This window comes from Pinus tabuliformis, chromosome 8, assembly GCF_031772625.1.
Source record: "Pinus tabuliformis cultivar Carrire ecotype Pingquan chromosome 8, CPIR1, whole genome shotgun sequence".
Lineage (NCBI taxonomy): Eukaryota > Viridiplantae > Streptophyta > Pinopsida > Pinales > Pinaceae > Pinus > Pinus tabuliformis.
The window spans coordinates 755336776-755351949 of NC_142294.1; positions in this window are offsets into that span (position 1 = coordinate 755336776).

Consider the following 15174-nt stretch of genomic DNA (forward strand, 5'->3'; position numbering starts at 1 on the left):
CTAGTGATTATGGTCTGTGCTACCAAGGAAGACTAGGATTGGACAAAGTTTTGGACATCTGTGGCTTTCTTGATGTAGAATGGGTTAGAGATCTGAATCAAAGAAGATCTACAAGTGGGTATGTGTTTAACCTATCTGGAGGTGCAGTCAATTGGAAGAGCAAGATAGTTTGTAGTGGCACTTCCAATTACAGAGGAAGAATACATGGCAGCCACTCATGCAAGAAAGGAAGTAGTCTAGTTGCAAATATTGTGTTCAAGCATGGGGTTAGTATAGCGAGCTATAAGGATGGATTGTGACAGCCAAAGTAATTTTTTCTTGGAAAAGAAACTTGCTTATCATTTAAAGACAAAGCACATTGACGTTCAGTATCATTTTGTGAGGGATATGGTTGAGGACAAAAAGGTGTTGCTGGTAAAGGTGGACACCTTGAAGAATGTTGTAGATGCATTGAAAAAGTCTGTGAGCACTGAGAAGTTTTTTTGGTGTACAAAAACAATGGGCATTGCAAGGCTAGACCAATGACTAAGCTTTCCTGTGATCCCCTTTGTGGAAAGAAAACAATAAGTGGGAGAATTTTGGGTGTGTGTTATATTCTTTCCACGACTAGCCCCACATGCTATTAGGTGGGTGTACCTACCTATGGTTTTTTGCATGGGTTTTGCACATGGTTTGGGGCATGACGGTTTTCTGCCCATGGTATCTTGTAGATTCGGTCAAGGGAGTTGCGATTAGGTTCTAATAGGGTTAATGGATTGGGGTTTATGAGTGATTCGACATGTATATATATGTGTTGTAACATTGAAAGGAATATAATGAAAACTCAATCTGGTAGTCTCGGTTTTGGGATCCAGGGGAAAATCTCTATGTATTTGTTTAGTGTTTCTCGTCGTTGTGTATTTTATGTTTTTAAGATTTCGTTTGCAGGTAATTTCTGTACATGGTTAAAACCTACATAGTTTGTGCAGGGTCTCAGTTCTTCACGGAGTATTGACTCATCATGCATATAACTTTGGCTTCCCCACTTACCCTAAGAATAAACTTGGTCCTCTTTGTTCCTTTCTCAATTCAACACATGCATATGATTCAACAATATCGCAATGTTTTGAATTGGAAGGTAGTGAAGTTCGTGAGCTTTAGATTTTCAAAGTATATTTTTTTCATCTCTGGTGTTGCTTCGATGCCAACAGGCCTGGACAGTACCCTGATAGAGTCATTCGATGAACATAAAATTACTCTGCTACCAATGATCCTGAAAAGTACCTTGATGGAGTTTCTTACTTCACCTCTCTATGCAGGAAGCCTTTCTCTTCTTTCACCTTTATTTATATATTTAAAGAGAAATGTGCATTGACACTTATTATTGTGGGTGGAAGAGGGGTCTTGACTTATTGAGAGAAAGAGAGGTTGTTCCTTCAGAGAAGCATATAGAGACCTCTGATTTATGTTTGCTCGTTTATATTTTTCCCCTTTTCCTCATATACTAATTGGATAAGCGTGAGAACACCGAAACATAAAAACCAAGTGTGGCATAAGGTTTCCAGAATAGACACAAGGATCATGGTTTGACCAAAACTCTCCTTACGGATAGATCATATTTTCTGTCGGAACTTCATTGACCAAAAATGTGACCCAAAACAAAGAAATAGGATGAAAGTTAGCCAAATGTTGTGGTGTCACAAGATTATTTTCAATTCAACCACACACAAGGAAGCCAAAGAACACAATCACAAATGATGCTTAATTACTCATTGAAAACAAGACAAAAAAAACAAACAAGCAAGAAAAGGAACTATGTACATAGAGCAGGGCACAATCCCATATCATTATTGAAAATAGTGTTTTAAGTCTTGGCCATTAATAGGAAGAGATTCAATCTTCCTGTCTAGTGATTGCAGACGAAATGTGTGTTGGCCAAGATTTTCATGCACAATGAATGGTCCTATCCACATGATTGAAACATAGTGTGTTGGCCTTTGTCCTTTTGGGATTTTTCCCACTTCAAGAATAAGTCACCCACAATGAATTCATTCTTCCCAAAAGACTTCTTATCGAACCACCTCTTGCTACAAGTCTGGTGAAGTAAAAATTTATCTTTTTTCCTTTTGTCTTTCTTCATGCAGCTTGTGAAGAGTGTCCATCGTATGTTGAACCAATAAGCATGGCTTGCCCTGGGATTCTGTGAAAGTTGAAGGGCAGGCAAGTATATGTTTAGGGGTAGGATGGCTTCTTTTCCATACACTAGGAATTAAGAAGAGGCATTCAGAGAAGGTTTTGGTGTGACTTGGTAAACCCATAAAGCATTCACCAAAGTAGAGCTCTAGTTCCTTTGTTCAGAAAAAATGGTCTTCTTGATAATGCAGATGAGGTTTTTGGTTGTAGACTCAGCAAGACCATTTCCCTTCGGATAGTATTTTGATGAGTGTTTGATCATAATTCCATTTTCTAATGCAAAGTCATAATTTTAACAATGAGAAAGACGCTGCATTGTTAAAACAAGTGAAGTTGGAATGCTGAACCTGGAAATGATGTTCTTCTTAGGGAAGAATATGGTTTCCTGATCATTCACCTGCTTGAGAAGAACTTCTTCTGTCCACACGTTAAGTATTTTGTGGCAATGAGGATGTAGTGGTATTGCTTTGACGAGTGTGGAAAAATTTCACCAATCACATGTTGGAAATAATACTGAGAGGGGGGTGAATCAGTATTATTAAGTCAAATATTTTTTATTTCACACCCAGATCATATACGCTACTTCAGTTAGAGAAAACCGCGTATATACGCAACTTCAGATAAGAAAACCTGCGTATACCATGCAGACTTATAATTTAATGTATTCTATAGATGCTGATCATTAATTTGTGCATCAGAGAAATATAAACAGTAACCAGGAACAGTAAAAACAGAGCAGAAGACAATCACACACAAGAACACAAGATATAAGGTGGAAACCCAATGTGGGTGAAAACCACCTGCTACAATTTGTCTCTATCTTCTTTTAATTAGAAACTTCTTTTTACAATGATTCTGTACTGGTGCAAACTTATACCAGTACGCAGGCTGTAACCTGCAGAGAGCTACAACCCTCTCTCATTCTCCAGCTTCTCCTGGAAGGGAGCTACAACCCCCTTAGCTCTTGTACTAGCTCAGACACTAGTACGTAGGTGCTGACCTACAGAAGGCTACAACCTTCTCTTTTCTTCCAGGGACCACATTTCATCAATTTTCAGACTAGATCCATGAATATCAAACAAACATCAAGTATATGTGCATCAACCAATCTCCTTTCCATAACCAACTGCTGAATCAACCAATAACTTCTCAGAATGCTGTAACCAAAAAACAATACTAGTAACCAAACACCAATGCTGAACCCAAAATACTGTAGTAATCCACAGAAGCAGCTAAAACATATTTCAAGAGACATACGCTACTTCACTGTGTATAAACCTGCGTACATACGCGGCTGAATCAAGGTCAACCTGCATATATGCTTTCTTCTCTTGCTGAACCTGCGTGTATACGCGCCTTTGCAGAGCCGAACCTGCGTATAGATCTATAAAAGACAATTCACCCTTTACACTTAAACAAACTTCAGTTATACTCAGATTATCAGATTTATAGATCTAAGTATGCGCCAATTATAACAGATCAAATCACAAAAAGATATTACTATTCAAGCCTTGAGATCTCGACCCATCAATAGAACTTATCTATCTTGTAATGCTCAGGTTCCTCCTTGATTCAGATTCAACCACACAAACCAATCACTTCCACATCTTCAGATATTCAATACATCAGATGATTCTGGCCTAATGATCTCCTTCCTCTTTTATAGTCTTATGCCTTTCACAATACCACGGTCCAAAACCATAACAAACCAATACCATGGACCCAATACTTGGGATCAACACATCTGACGAGATACTATGGTCCAAAACCATAGGTTCAAATACCAAGGACTAACTACCACGGACCAAACATAAGTTCTCCCACATGTACACACTTTTCCTTGCTTGAAAGTGCATGTATACGCATACACGAATTTTGAACGTCTAACCCGCGTGTATACGCGGCTTGATCACGATAAACCTGCGTATATATATTTTTTCCTTCATTCTGAGAGCCTGAACTGAGATCTGTTACTAGAGTGAGTTGCCATCAAGGACAACACCTGTGCCATACTTGTGCCATAGCGCCAAACTTGTGTCATAATGCCAACAATCTCCCCCTTTGGACTTGATGGCAACCTCAAAGTCATTCTCCCACTTTGTCATCAAGGGCAAAGGGTTATGCTCCCCCTGAGTACATGCTGGAATCTCTACTCTGCTGTGGTGACCATGCTCCCCCTGACTGTAGGCAAGACCTACAAAACGATGTTCTTCAAGAACCATGACTTATACATCATAGAAGACCTTCCTATCACCAAAAGACTCTATACAAGCATCCATCACCCAAACAAGTGGGGATCATCCATCCAAACAAGTAGGGATACATCAGAAGTTTACATATGACAACCAAGTACATTACATCATTCATCCCAGGCATAGTGGGGAAACCAAAATAGGCCATTACATGACCTTGACAATAAAAGACATACATGACATAGAGACAAAAAAATTTAGAGCAAGACTATGAAAGTCACGAATGACAAATATCAGCAGCATCATTATTTAGATCGGCAACCATGTTCTCCTTCTGTACCCCTTCTGCAGCTGATCCACCTGAGCCCAAAACAACTTGTGTACTCGAACCAAGAGCTTCTAATTGAATGCCAACAATGCATTATTAGAAGATTATCTGCTCCCCCTGAACCTGTGCCAGATGGTCTCTGTCAGACCCATATCAGATTCTTTTCAACCAGAGTCTGTCCCCACTGATTTCCTTCAAACCGTCATATACATGACTGTATCTGCATAAACCTGCGGATATACACGGATCCTCCTCATGCAACTCGCGTACAACCACATTTCTCTGAAACAGACAGGTTTCAACAGCAATATGATGCATCAACTACCCCCAACTTCTGTCTGAGGTATTCAAATGTCTCCCTGGGCAGTGGTTTGGTGAGAATATCAGCAACTTGTTCCTTAGAGGGAACATACTCCAACTTGACCTTTTGTTCAAGCACTTGTTCCTGAAGAAAATGGTATTTGATAGGTATGTGCTTGGTCTTTGAATGCATGACAGGATTCTTGGAAATGCTGATTGCACTTGTTTTATCACAAAAAATGGAAATAGGTGGAGTACAAGTGATTTGAAGATCTTGCAAGGTTTGCAACATCCAAAGGAGTTGTGTGCAACAAGATGCAACAGCTACATACTCTGCTTCAGCTGTAGACAATGCAATGGAACTTTGTTTCTTGCTGAACCATGATACTAATCTAGGACCCATGAAGAATGCACCACCACTAGTGCTTTTCCTGTCATCAACGCTACCTGCCCAATCTGCATTTGTATATGCATGAAGTGTGGTATTTGTATCTCTAGGATACCATAAACCATAGTTTTGAGTCCCTTGAAGGTATTTGAAAATTCTCTTGACTGCCTGAAGATGAGTTTCCTTTGGATTTGCCTGAAACCTTCCAAATATCCCTACTACATGCATAATGTCTGGTCAGGTACCTGTTAGATAGAGAAGACTACCAACCATGGATTAGAAGGTAGGTTGATGTATAGCTGCTGATTCATCATTTGTGCTGAGACTGCATCCTGTAACAATAGGAGTACATACTGGTTTCGAATCCTCCATCCATATTTCTTCAAGATCTGCTTGAGATACTTGGTTTGTGATAGAAAAATGCCGTCTTTGTTTTGTTGGACTTGTAAACCAAGAAAATATGTGAGCTCACCAAGCATGGAAATTTCAAACTCCTTTTGCATTACCAAGGCAAAATTTTGACTCATGTCTTCTTCATTGCTGCCAAAGATGATATCATCAACATACACAACAAGTATTAGCAACTTTTCATTGTCAATGTTTATATATATATTGTTGTCTGTTGATCCTTTTGCAAAACCTTGTTGATGAAGGTACTCATCCAACCGAAATTACCAAGCCCTTGGAGCTTGTTTAAGACCATAGAGAGCCTTTTTGAGTCTGCATACAAAATTTGGATCATTTCCAAGGATGAACCCATCTGGTTGTTCAATGTACACTTCTTCATTCAAGTCTCAATTCAGAAAGGTAGATTTTACATCCATCTGAAATACTTTGAACTTTTGAAAGCTAGAGAGAGCAAGGAACATTCTTATAGCCTCAAGTCTAGCCACTGGTGCAAAGGTTTCTTCAAAGTCTATGCCTTCTTGTTGCGCATATCCTTTACAAACAAGTCTTTCCTTGTTTCTAACCACATCTCCATTTTCATTCAGCTTATTTTTGAAAATCCACTTTGTCCCTGTGACATTCTTGTCTTTTGGTCTAGGAACCAACTCCCAAGTGTTATTCCTTTCAATCTGCTCAAGTTCTTCATTCATTGCCTTGACCCAACATTCATCTTTGCATGCTTCTCTTACATTTTGTGGTTCGGTGGAGGAGAGAAATGCTAGATAGCTTGAAGCTTCTGAAATGGTTCTCCTTGTTTGTACACATGCCTCTTTCTGCCCCAAAATTTAAGATTCTGGATGATTCTTCTGAACGTATCTGGATGGAGTCTTTTCTTCTATTCTTATTTGTTCTTCTGGTGCCTCATGGGTTTCTTCATCATGAATCTGATTTGACGTTGAGGGATAGTCCTCATCATCTTGAAAATTTTAAATCTTTCCCGCCTAGGGGTATTTCCTTCTTCATCAATCACTACATCAATACTTTCAATAATATTTCCAAGTCTTTTATTGTAACACTTATATGCTTTACTATGGGGAGAGTAACCAAGGAGAATGCCTTCATCTGCTCTAGGTTCAAACTTGAAAATATTTTCATCAGTCCTTTTAATGTAGCATTTGCTTCAAAAATTTTGAAATATTTCACCGTGGGAGTCTTACCATACCAAAGTTCATGAGGAGTCTGAGTGCCGTTTACCCTGACATTTGTCTTGTTAAGAATAGTTACTGCAGCAAATGCGGCTTCACCCTAGAAGGTTGCGGGAGTTCCAAATTCATCGAGCATAGCATGAGCCATTTGTTGAACCGTTCTGTTCATCCTTTCCACTACTCCATTTTGTTGAGGTGTCCTTGCAGCAGAAAATTCCCTTCTTATGCCATGTTCTTCACAAAAATCGAAAAATTCATCTGAGGTAAATTCTCCTCCTCGATCAGATCTGAGACATTTGATTCGTCGATCTAATTCATTTTCAACCAAGGCTTAGAATGATTTGAACTTTCTGAAAGCTTCATCTTTATACTTCATGAGTCCTAACCAACACATCCTTGAAAAGTCGTCAATAAACAATATGAAGTACTCTTCACCTCGAGGTGACTTCTTCCTAGTTAGACCACATATATCAGTATGGACAAGTTCAAGTGGCCTGCTAGCTGATCCTTCCTTCTCAGGGAAATTAGTTCTAGTTTGCTTACCAAACTGACATGATTTGCATATTGTATTGTCTGGAATTCTGATGTCAGGAAGATCATGAACTGCCTTATATTTGCATGCTTTCCTTATCTGAGAGAAGCTAAGATGTTCCAATCTTCTGTGCCATAGCCAGTGTTCATCATTCTTGCTTAGATAGCATTGAGGTTGTCCTTCTTTGAATATGTATAAATTATTTGGAGTTCTTATGCCTTTGATCACTGTTTTTCCTATACCAAGATCACGCACACTACATCCATTTGATCGAAATATTACCTCAGTTCCTTGGTCGCACATCTGACTGACACTCAATAGATTGTGCTTTAAGCCATCAACATACATAACATTTCCAGCTTTGACCTTTTCTTTCAATTGAATAAAACCTTTAGCTTTTATGAATGCAGGGGTGTCATTTCCAAATGAGACCTTCTTTGCCTTTTCTAAGGCACTATATGATTGAATTTTTTCTTTATCACCAGTCATATGTTTCGAACATCCACTGTCGATATACCATTGATTTTCCTGTCGTTCTGCATATAAGGCTATCCCACATCCCTCTGGTTGCGGTTCTTTCATTCTCCATGTTTTGGCACTTGAGACTTGTTCCTTTGAGTTGTCTGCCGAAACCTGCTCCTGCATTTAGAATCTTCATGACCGAAGTTGTTACAAATAGAACATTCTATTTCATTTTCAAGAGCAGAAAAGTTATTGTAGGTCCTTTTCATGATCCCAGTCATACTTATTTGTTTTTGAGCTTCTCTAGTCATGATTGTCTTATAGGAAACACATTGAGCTGCTTTGTGACCAAAGTTATGACAAGAGAAACACTGGCCATTGAAGAAACTCCTGCGATTATCAAATCTAGCAACCGAATGATTGTAGTTTCTATTGAAATCCATTCTTGAGGCAAATTGAGAATGTTTTACCTATGGCTGGTTGTAGCTTCTGTCCATCCTTAAAGTAGATTGCCCCCAATTTACCTGGTAATCTCTGTTCATTCTTGAGGTAAGTTGTCCCTGATTTACCTTGTGATCTCCATTGTGCCTTTGTTGTCGATTGTCAATTTGTTCACTCCTCCTTGCTACATCAAGATAACTTTTGGAAGTGGATGGCTCCTGTGCTTGAGATGCTTCTTCATTATATCCCAGACTTGTCTTGATTAGTGGAGAACGCTGCACTTTGATGATCTCATCAAAAGTTTCAGAGCCTTTAGCAAATCTGAGATTAAGGGCTTTTCTTTTCTCAATTTCTTTCCTAAGTCCCACAATTTCACATTCTAACTTATCATTGTACTTATCTTTTTCAGAAAGTTGGACTGTTAGATTATCTATAATCATATTCTTTTCCTCTAAACAAACTTTAAGTCTAGAAATTTCTTCATAAAGACCTTCTTCATTTATAGCATCCAAGAAATCATCATCTTCAAAAGCCATCAAAAGTCTGTCATCATTACCTCGTTCATCTTCATCACTATTTGAAAAACCATCACTGTCTTCATGCATGTAATATTTCTTCTTATTCTGCTTTCTGTTCCATCTGACAGGTTCCTTACCTTTGTCTAGTTTATCTTTATGAGGACATTTTGCAGCATAATGACCGACTCTTCCACAAGCAAAGAATTTGAAAGGCAGCTTACCTCTGAATCTTCCAGTTCCCCGTTGGAGGTTCTTGACAAAGTTTGATTCTTCCTCTTCTTCTGACATATGTCTTGACTCATAGCAATCTCCTTTGCCTGAAGCCTTGAATGCAACTTCTCTCCTGTCTGATGGTCCTCCTTTTCTCATTTCGTAAGCAGTTAGAATTCCGTGCAGTTGTGACATGGTAAGGCTCTGTAGATTTTGCTTTTCTTCTATGGCAGAAACTTTTGATTGAAACTTAGAAGACAAAGATCTTAGAACCTTTTCAACCAAAACAACCTCTTTTATTTCTTCACCCAAGTTTTTCATACAATTAACAATCTCATGTATACGAAGGAAATAGTTAGCCACACTTTCATCATTGTGCATTCTGAGATTTTCGTACTGAATTTTGAGGGTTTGAAGTTTTGCTCGTTTTACCTGTTCATCTCCTTCATAGCTCAGAATGATCTTGTCCCATATTTCTTTTGCGATTTTGAGCTGCATAACCTTGACGAATTCTGTTTGAGATAGACTCCCTAATAGAGTATTGACAGCCTTTGCATTTGTTTCATACTGCTTCTTCCTAGACGGATCTGTAGGAGTAGCTGATGGAAATGTGTACCCTGTATCTATGATATCCCAGACTTCTGTACCAAGAGATTGAAGATAGGCTGTAATTCTTACCTTCCAATAGACGAAGTTGGTCCCATAAAAAATTGGTGGCTTGATCGAGGCTTCTCTCTCGTAGTTGCTCATGATGATAGATCTTCCTTCAAGCGATCAAGCTTCTTCTGAAGGACCTGCTCTGATACCAATTGTTGGAAATAATACTGAGAGGGGGGGTGAATCAATATTATTAAGTCAAATATTTTTTATTTCACACCCAAATCATATACGCTACTTCAGTTAGAGAAAACCACGTATATACGCAACTTCAGATAAGAAAACCCGCGTATACCATGCAGACTTATAATTTAATGTATTCTACAGATGTTGATCATTAATCTGTGCATCAGAGACATATAAAAAGTAACCAGGAACAGTAAAAACAGAGCAGAAGACAATCACACACAAGAACACAAGATATAAGGTGGAAACCCAATGTGGGTGAAAACCACCTGCTGCAATTTGTCTCTATCTTCTTTTAATTAGAAACTTCTTTTTACAATGATTCTGTACTGGTGCAGACTTATACCAGTATGTAGGTTGTAACCTGCAGAGAGCTACAACCCTCTATCGTTCTCCAGCTTCTCCTGGAAGGGAGCTACAACCCCCTTAGCTCTTGTACTAGCTCAGATACTAGTACGTAGGTGCTGACCTACAAAAGGCTACAACCTTGTCTTTTCTTCCAGGGACCACGTTTCATCAATTTTCAGACTGGATCCATGAATATCAAACAAACATCAAGTATATGTGCATCAACCAATCTCCTTTCCACAACCAACTGCTGAATCGACCAATAACTTCTCAGAATGTTGTAACGAGAAAACAATACTAGTAACCAGACACCAATGTTGAACCCAGAATACTGTAGTAATCCACAGAAGCAGCTAAAACATATTTCAAGAGACGTACACTACTTCACTGTGTATAAACCTGCGTACATACGCGGCTGAATCAAGGTCAACCTACGTATACGCTTTCTTCTCTTGCTGAACCTGCGTGTATACGCGCCTTTGCAGAGCCGAACCTGCATATAGATCTATAAAAGACAATTCACCCTTTACACTTAAACAAACTTTAGTTATACTCAGATTATTAGATTTATAGATCTAAGTATGCGCCAATTATAATAGATCAAATCACAAAAAGATATTACTATTCAAGCCTTGAGATCTCGACCCATCAATAGAACTTATCTATCTTGTAATGCTCAGGTTCCTCCTTGATTCAGATTCAGCCACACAAACCAATCACTTCCATGTCTTCAGATTTTCAATACATTAGATGATTCTGGCCTAATGATCCTTCCTCTTTTATAGTCTTAGGCCTTTCACAATACCACGGTCCAAAACCATAACAAACCAATACCATGGACCCAATACTTGGGATCAACACATCTGACGAGATACTATGGTCCAAAACCATAGGTTCAAATACCAAGGACTAACTACCACGGACCAAACATAATTTCTCCCACATGTACGTGCTTTTCCTTGCGTGAAAGTGCGTGTATACGCATACGCGACTTTTGAACGTCTAACCCGCGTGTATACGCGGCTTGATCACGATGAACCTGCGTATATATATTTTTCCTTCATTCTGAGAGCCTGAACTGAGATCTGTTACCAGAGTGAGTTGCCATCAAGGACAACACCTGTGCCATAGCGCCAAACCTGTGTCATAATGCCAACAATCTCCCCCTTTGGACTTGATGGCAACCTCAAAGTCATTCTCCCCCTTTGTCATCAAGGGCAAAGGGTTATGCTCCCCCTGAGTACATGTTGGAATCTCTGCTCTGCTATGGTGACCATGCTCCCCCTGACTGTAGGCAAGATATGAAAAACGATGTTCTTCAAGAACCATGACTTATACATCATAGAAGACCTTCCTATCACCAAAAGACTCTATACAAGCATCCATCACCCAACCAAGTGGGGATCATCCATCCAAACAAGTGGGGATACATTAGAAGTTTACATATGACAACCAAGTACATTACATCATTCATCCCAGGCATAGTGGGGAAACCAAAATAGTCCGTTACATGAACTTGACAATAAAAAACATAGAGACGAAATTTTTTTGAGCAAGACTATGAAAGTCACCAATAACAAATATCAGTAGCATCATTTTTCAGATCAGCAACCATGTTCTCCTTCTGTACCCCTTCTGCAGCTGATCCACCTGAACCCAAAACAACTTGTGTACTCGAACCAAGAGCTTCTAATTGAATGCAAACAATGCATTATTAGAAGATTATCTGCTCCCCCTGAACCTATGACAGATGGTCTCTGTCAGACCCATATCAAATTCTTTTCAACCAGAGTCTGTCCCCATCGATTTCCTTCAAACCGTCATATACACGACTGTATCTGCATAAACCTGCGTATGTACGCGGATCCTCCTCATGCAACTCGCGTACAAGCACATTTCTCTGAAACAAACAGGTTTCAACAGCAAGATGATGCATCAACTACCCCAGCTTTTGTCTGAGGTATTCAAATGTCTCCCTGGGCAGTGGTTTGGTGAGAATATCAACAACTTGTTCCTTAGTGGGAACATACTCCAACTTGACCTTTTGTTCAAGCACTTGTTCCTGAAGAAAATGGTATTTGATAGGTATGTGCTTGGTCTTTGAATGCATGACAGGATTCTTTGAAATGCTGATTGCACTTGTATTATCACAAAAAATGGAAATAGGTGGAGTACAAGTGATTTGAAGATCTTGAAATCTTTGCATCATCCAAAGGAGTTGTGTGCAGCAAGATGCAACGCTACATACTCTGCTTCAGCTGTAGACAATGCAATGGAACTTTGTTTCTTGCTGAACCATGATACTAATCTAGGACCCATGAAGAATGAACCACCACTAGTGCTTTTCCTGTCATCAACACTACCTGCCCAATCTGCATCTGTATATGCATGAAGTGTGATATTTGTATCTCTAGGATACCATAAACCATAGTTTTGAGTCCCTTGAAGGTATTTGAAAATTCTCTTGACTGCCTGAAGATGAGTTTCCTTTGGATTTGCCTGAAACATTCCAACTATCCCTACTGCATGCATAATGTCTGGTCGGGTACCTGTTAGATTGAGAAGACTACCAACCATGGATTAAAAGGTAGGTTGATGTACAGCGGCTGATTCATCATTTGTGCTGAGACTGCATCCTGTAACCATACGAGTACATACTGGTTTCGAATCCTCCATCCCATATTTCTTCAAGATCTGCTTGAGATACTTGGTTTGTGATAGAAAAATGCCGTCTTTGTTTTGTTGGACTTGTAAACCAAGAAAATATGTGAGCTCACCAAGCATGGACATTTCAAACTCCTTTTGCATTACCAAGGCAAAATTTTGACTCATGTCTTCTTCATTGCTGCCAAAGATGATATCATCAACATACACAACAAGTATTAGCAACTTTTCATTGTCAATCTTTATATATAGATTGTTGTCTGTTGATCCTTTTGCAAAACCTTGTTGATGAAGGTACTCATCCAACCGAAAATACCAAGCCCTTGGAGCTTGTTTAAGACCATAGAGAGCCTTTTTGAGTCTGCATACAAGATTTGGATCATTTCCAAGGATGAACCCATCTGGTTGTTCAATGTACACTTCTTCATTCAAGTCTCCATTCAGAAAGGCAGATTTTACGTCCATCTGAAATACTTTGAACTTTTGAAAGCTAGAGAGAGCAAGGAACATTCTTATAGCCTCAAGTCTAGCCACTGGTGCAAAGGTTTCTTCAAAGTCTATGCCTTCTTGTTGCGCATATCCTTTACAAACAAGTCTTGCCTTGTTTCTAACCACATCTCCATTTTCATTCAGCTTATTTTTGAAAATCCACTTTGTCCCTATGACATTCTTATCTTTTGGTCTAGGAACTAACTCCCAAGTGTTATTCCTTTCAATCTGCTCAAGTTCTTCATTCATTGCCTTGACCCAGCATTCATCTTTGCATGCTTCTCTTACATTTTGTGGTTCGGTGGAGGAGAGCAATGCTAGATAGCTTGAAGCTTTTGAAATGGTTCTCCTTGTTTGTACACCTGCCTCTTTCTGCCCCAAAATTTGAGATTCTGGATGATTCTTCTGAACATATCTGGATGGAGTCTTTTCTTCTATTCTTATTTGTTCTTCTGGTGCCTCATGGGTTTCTTCATCATGAATCTGATTTGACGTTGAGGGATAGTCCTCATCATCTTTGAAAACTTCAGATCTTTCCTACCTAGGGGTATTTTCTTCTTCATCAATCACTACATCAATACTTTCAATAAATTTTCCAAGTCTTTTATTGTAACACTTATATGCTTTACTATGGGGAGAGTAACCAAGGAGAATGCCTTCATCTGCTCTATTTTCAAACTTGAAAAGATTTTCATCAGTCCTTTTAATGTAGCATTTGCTTCCAAAAATTTTGAAATATTTCACCGTGGGAGTCTTACCATACCAAAGTTCATGAGGAGTCTAAGTGCCGTTTACCTTGACATTTGTCTTGTTAAGAATGGTTACTGTAGCAAATGCAGCTTCACCCTAGAAGGTTGCGGGAGTTCCAGATACATCGAGCATAGCACGAGCCATTTGTTGAACCATTCTATTCATCCTTTCCACTACTCCATTTTGTTGAGGTGTCCTTGCAACAGAAAATTCCCTTCTTATGCCATGTTCTTCACAAAAATTGAAAAATTCATCTGAGGTAAATTCTCCTCATGGATCAGATCTGAGACATTTGATTCGTCGATCTCATTCATTTTCAACCAAGGCTTAGAATGATTTGAACTTTCTGATTATCCTCCTAGATCAGATCTGAGACATTTGATTTGTCAATCTGATTCATTTTCAACCAAGGCTTTGAATGATTTGAACTTTTCAAAAGCTTCATCTTTATACTTCATGAGTCCTAACCAACACATCCTTGAAAAGTCGTCAATAAACAATATGAAGTATTCTTCACCTCGAGGTGACTTCTTCCTAGTTGGACCACATATATCAGTATGGACAAGTTCAAGTGGCCTGCTAGCTGATCCTTCCTTCTCAAGGAAATTAGTTCTGGTTTGCTTACCAAACTGACATGATTTGCATATTGTATTTCCCGGAATTCTGATGTCAGGAAGATCACGAACTCCCTGATATTTGCATGCTTTCCTTATCTGAGAGAAGCTAAGATGTCCCAATCTTCTGTGCCATAGCCAGTGTTCATCATTCTTGCTTAGATAGCATTGAGGTTGTCCTTCTTTGAATATGTATAAATTATTTGGAGTTCTTATGCCTTTGATCACTGTTTTTCCTGTATCAAGATCACGAACACTACATCCATTTGATCGAAATATTACCTCAGTTCCTTGGTCGCACATCTGACTGACACTCAATAGATTGTGCTTT